This window comes from Pan troglodytes, chromosome 8, assembly GCF_028858775.2.
Source record: "Pan troglodytes isolate AG18354 chromosome 8, NHGRI_mPanTro3-v2.0_pri, whole genome shotgun sequence".
NCBI lineage: Eukaryota > Metazoa > Chordata > Mammalia > Primates > Hominidae > Pan > Pan troglodytes.
In genome coordinates this window covers 50,335,983-50,351,252 of record NC_072406.2, presented here as the reverse complement: position 1 = coordinate 50,351,252, position 15,270 = coordinate 50,335,983, and the positions used below count along the sequence as shown (strand labels likewise).

Below are 15,270 nucleotides of genomic sequence, written 5' to 3'. Positions count from 1 at the left end.
TTTTAAAATGTTTTAAGTGTTTCTTAGTTTTATTATGCAGAGGTTTCCTGCTCCCCAATTTTTGAAGCCTATAAATATTTTTTTTCAGGTCCCAAAGAATGTTGTAGGTCCTTAAAACTCTAGTAGGTTCTGAGCCCTGTGCTTGAGCCAAGTGAAAGATAGAACAGTCCTGTGCATGCTTCAGACACATGTAGTGGTTGTATATACACTTGCAGTAAGATCAGCCTGCTATCCCCACATATTCACAATTTTAATTTTATTGAATACAGTGCTTTTGGTGTTGTTGACTGATGACGTTTTAGTGATTAGCATAGGTGATATATAATGAATGCTTAATAAATGTACTTAACATAATCAAAAATCCACAACTTCAACTATATGTCATAATCTCCTTCCTAATATATTTATTTGAAATTATATTTCTCAAGCCTCTCAAAATTTTTGGATTCTCTTTAATAAAAAAAGCTTTATCTTTATTGTGTTAAAAGGTGGTAGAAATAAAATATAAAACCCTACACAAAGTGGAAATCTCTATAAATATTTGACTTCTAGATATGTGTTTCATTAGAAGTTAGTTACAGATTTCCTTCTAAGCATTTATAGAATGATATTCAGAATATTCTAGACATTCCACATCCTTAATACGGCAATGGCTTTCTAGTACTCTGAAAATTTTTCTCATGACCAGGAAAATTTTTCTTGGTGGTATAGAGATATTAACAGAGTGTACCCTAAGACAATCTTAACGTACATGATGAAACAAAAACTACGCACAGGCCTAGCTGTTATGTGCAGGGAAGGGCAGGCAGGCTGATGTTCATAAGCAATTAGAAATGCAAGAAGCAATATTTGTTCCAAAAGTTCACATGATCCTTTTCAACTCCAGCAGAAATATTAATTAATTAAAAACAACTCCCTCATCTAGGTATGCTGAAGTGGGATTAACAAGATTTAAATGAATAATAACATGAATTATTTCACATGCAAACCTTCATGTGTGATACTCATCCTTGGATAAAATAATTGAGTCTGAAATCCAAAGGCTTGGCTTTAACTCCTCTGTGGAATACTTGCGGGAAAGAGAGTTTCTGGGGTGCCAGATGAGTTGGTCTCCCCTGTGTGAGACACCCATGGGGAGCCATGGGCGGCCTCTGAGGAGAAAAGTCTCCTTATTGCCTTCATGTCTTTATGCCCCGAAAGCATAAATGCTCAGCGGCATTCCACAGGTTGCCCAGGGAGATAACACTCCCTTGAAGCAGTGGAGTATAATCAAACATCTTGGCTCCTCCTGAAACCTGCTCCCTCCTGTTTCAGTCCCAATAAGTTAAAGATCTTAAGTAGTTTACACACACACCTTTGCTCAAGGAAATTCACAGAAACTGCCACTGCTGTATATCTTATTGAATGACTCAAGAGTTCTCCACTGATTAATCCTTTTCCTCATCCCTTCCTACCCCTCCCATCTACCCTAAGAACAAAGATCTTGTAAACCAATGAATTGGGTGGAGCCAGAGAGCTCTGGGCCATGAGCAAGCCTCCGATGCTCTGGTCCCCTGGATCCACCTTTTAAATGCTTATTCTGTCTCTTTATAATTCCTTTGTCTCCGCTGAACTTGGGGTACCCGCCGGGTGGTGTGGGGCTGGTTTCCCCAACAATATTACTAAACCTACATCTTCCCACCTTAAGATAATAATGCCATGACATCGATTTTTTGGGACATGGGTAGTTTTGCTCACCTCTAAACCCAATAAAACCCCCATTCTTACCTAGAGACAGACCCAGTGACCCAGAAAGTCAGATTTCATGTGGCCACTGAAAGAGTGCAACTTAAATTTGAGAATAACCAAAATCCTTAAAATTGAGCATGTTGTGCTTCTATAGAAAACCAATATGAGAAAAAAAATGTATGAATAGAAAAACAGAGAAAAGGACCAGGAGAATTTGTGTTCTGTAGGTATTGGGATGAAGCTCCTTACCTCTTTCCATTGCTTTTCCATACCACTGCTTTTCCCAGGACTGGAGACTTGGTTTCCAGCTCTTTGCACCTCCTCCAGCAATGTCTTTTTTGCAGATGTGCTTGGCCTTGTATTATGAGGAAAAAACAAAAGAACATGGTGTAAGAATTTGACACAGCTGAAAAGAGATGTTACTCCCATCTCGGGCCATACCCAAATGCCCTTTGATAGAGGTCAAGTCTGGAGAAGTGGTGTAGCATGTACAGACAACATGCATGATGTGTAACTCCATCTCCATAGGCTAGAGGCATCCTAAGTGCTGCAGACCAGACCTGGACAATAAATGTCAAGAGTCACCACCACCCCGAAAAGAACTAGAAGTCTGTAGATTTGCTGAGGAGCCCAGTCATTAAAATACAGGATGGGGTTCACAGAGACTCAAGGTCTGCCTCTGAAGCTTTTCTTGGTAGGATCTGAAAACCCAGAAGATGCTTTAAATCCTCACCCTAGTGAACAGATGCAGGTTCCCTGGTCCTTGGCCTGACTGCAGTCAGAGAGCCCAGGAGTTAGCTGGTTTTCTCCCTCCATTTTTGGTGTGAAAAGAGCCACTGCCACAGCAGCCATGGACTTAGGATGCTAGAGTGCATGGTCTGGATGCAAAACTTTTGCCCTGAAATGTGGCATCAACACAAATCCAGAGTCCAGATTTTTCATCTTCCTCTGGTGATGACTCACCATTAGTGTCCATACATGTAGGTGCTTATGAAATAACCCTCAGCCAGGACAGCTCACTCTGCTGGAACTGTAGGAAGTGTTCTTATACCTTTTTTTTCAGATTAAACTGATTAATACCTTACAGTGTTCAAATATTTGGCTAATCTCAGCATTTTTCTAATTTGGAGCCTGAACAAAGCTAAAATTGAGCTACTATTGGAAACAATCTAGAAGAAGAAAAGACATTTAATAAGATATAGGTTATATTGGCGGAAAAAACTGTCAAGACAATAGGCTCATGAATTAGCAACACCTCAGGGTAAAAACTTTTGCATTGGTTTAATTTCAAAATAAGCACATGTGAGAATCCTGCTGGGTACCAGAACTCAAAGATAGAATGAGAACAAAAACTGAGCACATTTGCCCCAAAATAAAAAGTGTCAGGAGAACATTCTGAAGACGTGGGCCATTTCTGTAGAATCACATTCTACCACCACCCGCCCTCCACCTTCAATAAAAGAAAGCATGTTAAGATAATATGAGTCATCTCCCGATGCTTTGAGTTAATCCATCATAGAGTATTAGCACTGAGACACTGTACATGTTCCTGGCATCCTTTCCCCCAAAGTAAACAAGAGAAAGCCACACAGGCTTTAACACATTATACCTTAATTCCATCAACAGTGTCCTGAGACTGAGGATACATAAAATACTTCAGGTCAAAGCAGAGCCTGTGGAATTTTAATTTAAACAATAGATGAGAAAATGTCTTTTGCTGAAAAGAGACATTCAAAAAAGATGTTAAAATATACCCTGTTTATTATGAATTATTTGGGAACGTAAACATTACCTTTTATCTTACAGACCAGACTGACAAGGCCACCGAGTGTGTGCCCCACCTGCTGTGAGCCATCAGCTTGCACAGGTACCAGGAGAAATAGGAAGGCTGGGCACTTATAATCTACAGCTTAGGCCAAGAACAAAGAGAATCCAACCCAGCGTGGAAGCTGCTTGTTTCCTCTCATTCAAAACCAGGCCTCAGAGGGCAATGGTCTGAGCATCTCTATGCTCCTAGGCATTGTGCATGGTCTCAGTGGATGAAATTGCATCCATATATGAGAGTTACTCAGCAGTTTGTTAATATTTCCACTAGGCTAGCCCCTGTGAGCTAGCCTGGAAACTTTGCTGCTATTGGAGAACAATGCATTGCAATGCTTCTCTTTCTGCATGTAGCACTTGAATAGAAGGGGTGCTGGTAATTTAAAACAGTGTTCTCAAGCACTTTTTATGTCATAAGGCCTGAATTAGGAAAAAAGATTCTAAAATATTCCCTGTCTAAAATCTACAAGTGAGCGGCCTAATACTGTTATTTATAGGTTACAAAGTGAGTTGTTAAGCATTGGCCACTGGCACGTCACTTAAGTCTCACCAGGAGCCAGGATTTTGTGTGTTCTGCATCACGACTTTGACAAAGTAAGCCCCATTATCTGTAAATGGCTTATTCCCCAGTAGTCCAGGCTTCATCTAACCCCACATCAAGAGGACAGAGGACCACAGAAGGGACAAAGTGGGGTTGCGGCAACTGACACATGAGTATGAGACTTGTGACTCTTCAGTCTACCTAAGGGTGTCTCCAGGTTCTTAGAGACTTTTAAAATAAATAGGTTGATTTAGGATCTTACTTCCCATCTTTTTGTTTTGGAAATTTTTTTTCCTGGACCCTTTTTGCATGCAAGTATAGCCAGTCAAAGTGTTTAGTTCTAAACGTGGATGAAAATGTAAATATAATGTGCTCCAAAATAAATTAGTTAGAAAGTTAAAAAAAAATCAAGGTCTATTTGTATATAGAAATAGCTCATTATCTCTTATTTCCATTTAACTGCCTATCTGGGGTTATAATAAGATAATAAAGGCCAGGTGCAGTGGCTCACGCCTGTAATCCCAGCACTTTGGGAGGTTGAGATGGGGGGATCACTTTAGGTCAGGATTTTGAGACCAGGCTGACCAAGATGGTGAAACCCGATCTCTACTAAAAAATACAAAAATTAACCAGGTGTGATGGTGCATGCCTGTAATCTCAGCTACTTGGGAGGCTGAGGCAGGAGAATCACTGGAATCTGGCAGGCAGAGGTTGCAGTGAGCCAAGATTGCACCACTGTACTGCAGCCTGGGTGAAAGAGAGAGACTGTGTCTCAAAAAACAAAACAAAAGAAACAAACAAACAAAAAAGAAAATAAAGTCATTCTAGAATTGGGGACTGTATTGTTTAAACAAAGGCAAAGTACAAGACATACAGTTAGATAAATGAAAATGAGTTCCTCTGTATTCAGTGGCCTTGAGCTTATATTATTTTTATAAAGCAATATTAACAAATTTCTCCTAAATGAGAGCTGGTACATGGCAGCTTACTCAAGAATGCTGTCATAGGCAAACACTTTCTGTGAATATAAGCTAAGGGATTCTAAAACAGTTCTGGGTAATTTAAACTTCATACTTCTAAGACAAATATTCATTAGCTAGGTATCACATATACTCAATCAATTATTTTAATAAAAGATAGATTTGGTTCCTCATGAAAATTTTGGTTAAAAGGACAATAGAGTAGGCATTTTATGGAGTTCCAAATCTGACTTAAACAGTGTAATAATAATGGATCTGCATCCAGAAAGTTGACAGACTCCAAGAAAAAAGTGACTGAATTATCTCATTCTGGTTCTCTTTACTTACTCTTAACAGCCCAGGTCCAGAAATTCAAGTTAGAAACTGGGCAAAAAAAAAAAAAAAAAAAAGGAGAAGGTGCAGAAATATGGAGCAACTCAGTTTCTTAAGTGCTCACAGAAATATATTTGAAAAGGTAGGCCTGCCTTGCACTGGAATTTAAAAGCTCTTTCCAAAGAGAATGATGGCCACGAAAATTTAAAACAAAACAAAACATCCTTAAGATTGACCAAAGGCAGCAGGTCACAGTGGCTCACTCCTGTAATCCCAGTAGTTTGGGGGGCCAAGGAGGGCAGATCACCAGGTCAGGAGTTTGAGACCAGTCTGGCCAACATAGTGAAACCCTGTCTCTACTAAAAATACAAAAAATTAGCCAAGTTTAGTGTTGAACACCTGTAATCCCAGCTTGGGAGGCTGAAGCAGGAGAACTGCATGAACCCGGAATGCAGAGGTTGCAGTCAGCTGAGATCAGGCCATTGCACTCCAGCCCAAGCAACAGCATGAAACTTCGTCTCAAAACAAAACAAAACAAAAAACAAAAACAAAACTGACCAAAGGCAATATGAAAGAACAGCAGCATCACCTTGGAAGCTCCCTAACATTACCGTGTGTTGCCATCACAAAATAAGACCTTCAGCTGCTCCTCATTTTCCTCTCACTACTGTAAACCTATTCTGGGAACTTCAAGGTGCATCGTAGCATATTGTGCCTCAGTAAATATTTGAAAACATATATCCAATGATGGGTGGTTGGGGACAAACAGGATTAATATTTTTGTTTAGTGCATGGGAAGAAAAAAACAACATGTTTTCTAAAGCTGCAAATTCAGAAAGATAAATCACAGTGAAGCACTGTAGCCTTCTCAGAGGAAAGCAACTCAAAATAGGCCTTTTCTCCTTGGAAGAAGCCTCTGAATTTACTTGCCTCAACAAATACTTCTGGTTTGGAGTATAATATGAGACATAATATGGGCCTCATGATCAAAGAGAAAATGCCCAAATAAACTCACCAAATTCTTGTTTTTGAGGAGAGGGATGAGTATAGTTTTAGATATTAAATAGATATTACAAATTGAGCATATATATAGTTTGGGCAAATACTCCAGGTGACAGCCAATATATACTATCTTTCCCGGTCCCCTCAACAAAACAAGACAAAAATGCCTTTCAGAAAAGTGCCTCTGGACTTCAGTAGGGGTCCTTCTGGCTCAGCCCAGAGATGAGATGCTGTGGTCTCATGGAAATAGCTGAGTTCTGGGGCTGTGATGCCAGGTGGTGGGCAGCAGCTTGTTCCTGTGGGCAGCACTATTCTGTATTTATCTAAAACTAACTTATCTTTGCAAAACTGAACAAATTCAGTAAGGGAATATGTTGTGTCACAACTGGACATATCAGTTGAAAGAGCAAATAACAGAACTAATATTTTCATACAGTATATCCGTTAGATTAAGAAAACAGCTTTTCTGGCTATAATCTTTTTATTTCCAAAGGGTTATGACTCTGCTATTTTCAGAACATGGTTTTACCAAAGAAAATGGATGTAGTGATAAATCAAAACATTTAAGAAATTAAAATGATTTTTTATGAACAGTTAAAAAACTTAATGAATGGGGGAAAAAAACAAAATATGGCTGTAATATTCTTTCTCCCTTCTCTCTTTGCATTAGCCATCATTGGTTGTCAAGATAATGCCAAAATGAACACTGTCCCAAAAGACATCCTTGACTGTCAGGCAAGAAAAATTCTCAATGAGTGTGGGAGAAATGGTGAGATAAAAATGAAATCTGATGTCTTTTCCTAGAAGGTTTGAATTAAAATCTCAATTGTTAACATCAGGAACCCAAAGTAATTGTGTTTGCCCAAGGTAAAGCTGAGCTCAGAGTCTCAATTTCCTTTTTTTTTAGATGGAGTCTGGCTCAGCCGCCCAGGCTGGAATGCAGTTGCACGATCTCAGCTCACTGCAACCACCGTCTCCTGGGTTCAAGCGACTCTCCCATCTCAGCCTCCCGAGTAGCTGGGATTACAGGTACCCATTATCATGCCCGGCTACTTTTTGTATTTTAGTAGAGATGGGGTTTCACCATGTTGGCCAGGCTGTTCTTGAACTCCTGACCTCAGGTAATCCACCCACTTCAGCATCCCAAAGTGCTAGGATTACAGGCGTGAGCCACCACACCCAGCCCAGAGTCTCAATTTTCAAGGAAGTTGCCACCTATTTGCAGGAGAAATTGGAACCACCCTAAACAACAATCAGTATTATGTTTTACAAGCAGCCCCTCCTTTTGCTTATGGATAAAATTAAAATTTACATAATCTTGGAAATCAATCCCTGCATTTACATTGTACACAAGATATCTTGGAAGTAATATATTTTAGAACATAAAAGAAAAATTTAAGTAGTATTTTCTATTTTACCTACATAATAATGCCATCTTTGTGACTGATTTTCTCATAGACATGTGAGCTACCTCTCTAGAGGAATTTATTGTAAATATATTTATTTTGGGATATTTGGAAAAATGAAGAATACTTCACTCTTCTAATTTGAAATGCCTTACCTATACATGGTTTTTCTCTAAGCATGGGATGTGAAGCTGGGCCATATTTTTGATCTTTGTGATCACATAGCACTCAGTTTAAGGTATAAACCGAGATAAATTTTGAGTCATACTTTCTCAACTTGATGGAATGGGTGTGTACTTAGAAACTCTGCCTACAAGGCAGCATCCCTATTGACTTCACGGGTTCTCTCAAAGCTCCTTTTTGTCTATATATTTTCTTACCATAACATATCCTTTGTTTTCTTTTTCTATTTTTTAAGATACAGGGTCTTGCTCTCTTGCCCAGGCTGGACTGCAGTGACAGGTCACTGTAGCCTCAAATTCCCGGGTTCAAGTGATCCTCTTACTTCAGTTTCCCAAGTAGCTGATATTACAGGTATGCACCACCATGCCCAGTTAATTTTTAAATTTTTCTATTGCTGTCTATATTTTCATATCAAGATAAAGCACAAGTTTAGATTTACCTTTTTTTTTTCAAAAATAATCTTTTACTGGGAGGTGGCAAGAGACCCATTTCTTCAGAATTCTTGTATGGCTCATATTCTGTGTCAGGGATTGTGGGAAAGACAATTCCAGGGATAGATGAGCCCCGCACTCATCTCTTCAACTTACACTCTCCATGCCACATCTTCAAACAGGAAGTAGAAACCAGAAATAATCCCAACCAGAAGTGTGCACAGCTCAGGATCACAGTTGCTTGCAAGAAACAGAAGTGACACGTTTGAGTATTCTCTCTTTCAAAAATGGTGCAATGCAATTTCATCAAGGCATTCATTTCACTACACCAAAGCAACAAGTACTATTAAATTTAATGAGAGGTAACCCATGCACCGGCAGGAAGTTCAAGGGGACAGAAGGGGCTTGCTCCACTCTGGAGCCCTATCTCCTCTCACCTCCATCCTTCTAGTTTGACATGCGATCTTGTCTCTCTCTTTTATAAAGTGCTTCCAGGCCCTTTTGATTAGGATGCTGTCCTAAATCCTTCCTAAAGAGAGGTTTTGGAGCCACCAACACTGCTTCACTGTGGAATAAACTTTCCTTATTAAGATTCTTCATTCACTCATAATCATCTCCTTTTTCCTCACGGCTCATTCATTTATGGAGATAGCACCCATATCATAGCTACTTGGTCAAGTCATGGTGATACTCCCCACTTAGGAGAGGAAGATGACTAGGTTATAGCTCTTGCCTTTAGGAAATTAAAAACCCTGTGGTGTAATCTACATACACAGTGGAATATGGCATATATCATGAAAAAATCCTATGCGGTTTCTGAGAGGACTTCTTAAAGATGAAAAAGTGAGGAATGTACCTGGAAAGATGAACAGGATTGCAGCAGATAGAGACAGGTAGAAGGAGAGAGATTCCAAGTGCAAGGATAAAGGAGAGGGAAGAGAAGCAAAGAGTGCAGCTTCCAAGAAGATTTTCTGGTTTCTGGCACTGGTCATAGATAGCTTGGGAGGAAACAGGCAGAGAGGGTTTTGGAGAAACAGAGCTGCAAAGCCAAGTTAGATGTTAGGTGAGTTGAAAAAAAGAACTTAGGGCAAAAGCAGAGGGAGGGAGGTATTTACTCTGAACAGAGATGACAGGGTGGGGAGGACAGATTGTTTTGAGTAGGCAAAGGCCAGGAGCATGAAGCAAGCTAGGAATTGGGAGGCTGGCCTAGAAGCATGGGCCACCTGGGAAAGGGACAAAAGTTAAAGTATGACAAACCCTTTGTGTTCACCAAATTTCTTTTCTGGAGTCCTTAACCATTTTATCTTGCTGGAATAGAAGTTATACTAGAACTCACTGCAAAGTGGAGTAAGGCTTACAGAGGGAAAACAGCAGAGGGCCTAATGCAAGCAAGATTAACCTTCTCAGGGACCCCTGCAGGGACTGGGAGTGCTAAGAATCAGGGAGGCTTGGAGCAGCTCACTTTACAGTATAATGAGAACAGGACTCACCTGGCTCAGGCCTGGCATCCAATCATCAGCCCACTCTGGTTTCCATCCTCTGCACTAGCTGAATGGCCACATGTACTGCAGCCATTGTTGCTCCCTTTGCCCTTCAGGATGTCTTTCCCCAGCATCTGTCCCTGCAGCACCCCCACCCCCTCACTCTAATTCTGAGCACTCAAATTGCCCATCAGGCCAAGCCTTCTCCTAATCACAGCCCTCCTACCTCTGAGCCCCTTCATGGAGCCCTGTTCATGGTGCTTGGCATTTTATGACAACTAAACCAAAAAGCAGTGAGGTTTGAAAAAAAAAGAGCCAAAAGTCAATCCTGGCAGGGGAGGATTTGCTCTTTGTCTTAAAAAACCAAGAGTACCAGCTTTTGATGGAAAAATTTCAAACCTCAAACAGTGAGTACATTTTGCCCCATCAATTACATCTCTCAGAATTCATCCTAAGGAAAAAAGAAAATGTGTAAAGATCAAGTACAAGAACATTCGTGAGAGTGCTATACTATCACATAAACTAGAAATAGATGTCCCACAAGAAGATCTATAATATACTGTGGCACTTACATACAATGAACTTCTGTGCAGCAATTAAAGTAATATAGAATTATCATAGAGAGAGGTCATATTCTATGGCTATTGCATAACATGGAATCTATGACAATATCTCATAGAGGACCTATGAAAGGGAAGGGAAGCACGATTGACCCAAGCCTCAAAATTAAACTTGAGGTGTTATCCCCAGATGAGGTAGGTGTACACACAAGTTATATATATAATCTTACACATCTTTATTATGTCACATCTGTGTTCTGTGACACATCAATATATACCATAATTTTCATAGTCCTGTTTTGGTATTTCCTCAACTTAGCAAAAACATTCTGGAACTTCAAAAACAGTGGACATCCAAGCCCTGATGGACTTGAGAGTACCTACCTTTATGTACATACTTATATATTCAAAACAAATGCATGGAATGGTAGGAGGAAACGAGTATCTGGGTGGCAGGACTGTATTGTCATATCTCTTTGTCGGTCTCTATTTCCTGTTTCTTTTCCATAATAGTAAAACTCAACTTTTCCTCCCCAAACAAGGAAACTACAAGAAAGGAGTTGGATTTGCCTGCTCCTTCTGCCTCCTATTGTCATGCTTCTGAGGTAAATAGCATCTCTGGAGTCCAGCCAGGACCTTGGATTTTGCTCATGCTAGAAATGCCCAGGGTGGTGCTTGGTCCACGGAAGGTGGACTTGTTCAAGCTGTACTTCTGATGACACATGTGGGATAATTAACAAGGTATATTTCTTTTAAAAAGCACTGTTGATTTTACAACACTAAGATATTATTTAAAATAGATTATGACTCATATGTATCCCATAAACATGTAAAATATCATGTATCAATAAAAATAGATTTAACTTAGAACTGTAGTTGCTGAAAAAAAAATGAACTTTGAACTCTCCTGTTGAAAATACAAAGCCCCTCCCAAATGAACAGAGGTTATATGGAGATCTGGAAGTATTGCTGTGTTGCTGGTCTTCAAAACTAAGATCTTTAAATATAACACACATTATAACTAATTTTAAAGGTGTGTCTCAGAAAGTTTCCTACTGCCCTGATTTTTACAGATGAATTGAGATCTGGAATCCTAAAATCATTCTAAGGCAATCTACTGACCTCTTAGGTGTTATATGCCTAGGAACCCACTGCAGTAAATTACAGGAAAGTGAGGCTCAGGTGGGTGAAATTCTTGATATGTTAGGAAACTAGCTGGTGAGAGCTGAAGACAGAATTAGAGGCTTATCTTATCGTAAGGCCATTGAGCTGTGCAGCACTGCTCTGGGGTTAAATTACAAAGAATATTAATGAAAGACACTCATGAACCTGGGGATCAGGATTAGAGAATGCATTAGCTTCAGCCATGCTACTAATCATACACACCACAGAGCCCGAGGACCCGCCATTCATAAATGTGGTGACAGACTACAAAAATGTTCCTTCCTTCCTTCCTTCTGTCTTTTCTTCCTTCCTTCTTTTTCTTTTCTTCCTTCCTTCTTTTTCTTTTCTTCCTTCCTTCTTTTTCTTTTTTTTTTTCTGGAGTAACCAGTGTGACATAAGATCTGTTTTTTTTCCCCCATTTTACAAAAGAAAATTTAAGTCTGCAACTTCCCCCAGGCATCTGCAGCAGAGAGTGGATTTGTCAACATGCAAAGCTGCTGATCTGCCCCTGCATGCTGCTCCCTGCCCTAAGTGTGAGGAGGATGAACTGCCCTCTTTTCACCTGCACCTCCCTGGATGGAACAGAGCATCTCCATAATACTTTATGCAGAAGTATCACTTCTATTTAACACCAGAAACCCCAGGCACCAACTTTAAATTTTAAATAAAGGAAAATGTGGACCACTTGCAATGTTACAAAGCAAAAAGAAACACAAGAGGCAAATATTCCAATCTATTCTCCACTCTCAGCATTAACACAACAAAATAAAACAAAACCTGCAACGACAATCAGATTTGTAAAAATACTAGTAGTCAGAATCCCCACCTTATCTTCTCAACAATTTGGCTTTCCAAAATCATTGGTTTTCATGAGTGTGCATGTCAAAAGTTAAATCCCGTTCTCTTGTTACTGTGAGCTGTTTTAGAAAGGGTGGGAATGTAAGTTCTGAACATACCTGCTAAAGGTGGCTGTGCAACGCTGACAGTTAGTAACTGTGCACCCTTCAAAGAGGTTGGCTGAGTTGCAGGTGTGCTGAGCTCAACCATGATCTGCTGAGAATGCACATTCTCAGTGCAGGAGAAATGAAATTGGTTCTAACTCTGCAATGCAGCAGAAAAAAGAAATGGCTAGGCATGATGAATTATGCCTGAAATTCCAGCAATTTGGGAGGCTGAGGCAGAAGGATGGTTTGAGACCATTCTAGCAAATAGAATGGTCTATTTCAGACCAGTCTAGGAAAAAAAGTGAGACTTCTGTCTCTACAAAAAATAAAACTAGCTGGTTATGGTGGTGCACCTGTAAGTTCCAGCAACTGGGAGGCTGAGGAGGGAGGCTGAGGAGCGCTTGTGCCCAAGAGAATGAGGCTGCACTAAGCTATGATTGTGCCACTGTACTCCAGCCTGGATGACAAAGTGACACCCTGTCTGGTAAAATAAATTACCATGGGCAGATAAAGTGCTCAGTGAGCCCACACTAATTTGCCACAGAAGGGTGGAAGCAAATTCGAGGCTGAAATCTAGCTCTTCATTTCCTGAAATCATTCATGCCCACTCTCTCCTGGCATGAAATGCTGATAACCTGGTTTCAATTTTAAGCTTAAATTTACAGCAAACAGTGCAGGTATCTCAGTTCAATGCCTTGGAACCTCCTCTAAAGATGATTCTACTAACACTCATTTCAGAAGTGAGTGCAAAATAATTTTTACATAAACAACCAAGTAATCCCACAGCACCTGCATACCTATTATAACTCAAAAACTACCCTGCACACCCAAGCATGATGTTTAAATACCAAGCCACTGGTATGTCTGGAACACATGCACAAAGGAGATGTAAACCCACAGCTTCTAGCACAAACATCTGCCAACTTAGCTTTCTTGTCACCTGCAACTAATGGTGGGTGAGATTGAGTAATCCCATGAAAATATCATTCCTACAAATTTAGTCACTAAAAACAAAAGATATAACAAACACACTCTTGTTGACAGTAGGCCTTATCAATGTTATTTGTCACTAAGGCACAAAGGAGTTTCATCAATGGACCTTGCTTTTTTGAAACCAGAAAAGTTAGTGGCGGTTTACTGACAGAATGACAGAGCAAGGGTTTCTCAAAATCATCCCCTTATGCTCCTAACAAGCATATTTACCCTCCAGAAAAAATGAAGCAATGCTTTCTGGGGATTATAATTTAAATACACTAAAATGCACAAATCTTACACATTTAGTTTTTAGCATTTTAGCAACTGTCTACACCTGTGTAACACCATGCAAAACAAGATATAGGACATTTTTATTATTTCAGAAAGTTCTCCTGTGCCCTTTTCAGTCAATCTCCACACTCGATAGGTAATTACTGCCCTGACTGCTGTCACCATAGCTAAGTTTTGACTATTCCCAAAGTTCACATAAATGGAATGACAAAGAATGAGTTATGTCAAATCTGGCTTCAACATAATGTCTTTGAGATGAATTCATGTTGTTACACATACCTGTAACACATTCATTTTATTTTTGGAATGTTATTCCATTGTATGAATATATAACAATTTCTTTATCCAATCTCTTGTTTGTGGATGTTTGGATTATTTCCAGTTTAGACCTATTATTAAGAATAAGGCTGCTATGGACAAGCTTCTACAAGTCTTTTTCGTGGACATATGTTTCCATTTTTTTCACATAAACAAGTGGAAGTAGGATTGCCATGTTATTTGGGAAGATTATGTTTAGCTTTATAAGAAACAGCCAAAGAGTTCTCCAAAGTGGCTGTCAGGACAAGGTAAATGCACATGCATTCTAGTTGCTCCAGGTCCTTGCCAGCATTTGGTATGGCATCTTTCTGATACGAGCCACTCTAGCGGCTCATTGGGAAATGGGGCTGTGCATGAGATGGGACTACCCTGATCAACTTTCCCAGTGCCAGTGAGCTACCTCAGACTGAACCTACATGAGAGGGGTTGCTCTCCACTGACTCATAGGACAGCCCAAGGTTATGTGGAGGCAGTGAGTTATCTCAACTGATTGTTCAGTGAATTACAGATTCAACTCCTCCTTCTATTCTTTCCCTACTTCTCAATACTGTACTTAACTAGTCCTTAAACACATTTTTTTTTTTACTTAAAAAAAAGAAGCTCCAGAAAGGAAACTTTGAAGCAAAATAAGGACTCCCTCTCCCTCCAGAACATAAAGAATGAGGTGTGTTTTGTTTGAGTTGGTGGCAACATTTAAACTCTTGTTTATTCCCTAGGAGGTAAGGAGAAGATATTTTCCAATTTTCCCAAACAGGGTGTTATGAGGTAAAGTTCTGTGAGAGAAAGGTGAGGCCCTTAAATCTGTCAAATTATTAACTGATTTTTCTTCTACAGGTGGTGATTTTTTGAATTTCCTATCTTTGTCTTTAGCACCCAATTTTAGAGACCAAATGGTTGGTCTAATCAAATAGTTATTTTGTGTTATCCAGAATGACCCCTGCATTCCACTCTCCAGTAACTTCCTGAAGCTTTTATCTTGATGTAAAAACAGGGCAGTTTCCACACCATTCTCCAGAGGGTGTGATGTGGGAAACCGAGGAAGGGAAACAGCATATTGCTGCTGAAACATGTGACTCCATTCCAAGGTTAGAATAGAACAGGTTTAAAACTGGTACTGTGTGGTTTAAAGATAA

At 39.8% G+C, this 15,270-nt stretch overlaps 1 long non-coding RNA gene across 6 annotated transcripts in view; it reads right to left on the bottom strand.

The window, feature by feature from the left end:
• The window catches only part of LOC738506 (uncharacterized), a 122,899-nt gene extending 111,483 nt beyond the window's left edge, over nt 1-11,416 (bottom strand). For all 6 annotated transcript variants that reach the window (XR_010146851.1, XR_010146853.1, XR_010146854.1 and 3 more), the window contains exons 1-3: nt 8,413-11,416; nt 3,338-3,401; nt 1,978-2,083 (exon numbers count right to left, since the gene is read on the bottom strand). This is a non-coding gene — a long non-coding RNA (uncharacterized LOC738506). The remainder of the gene's footprint in view (nt 1-1,977; nt 2,084-3,337; nt 3,402-8,412) is intronic.
• Between the last annotated feature and the right edge of the window lie 3,854 nt (nt 11,417-15,270).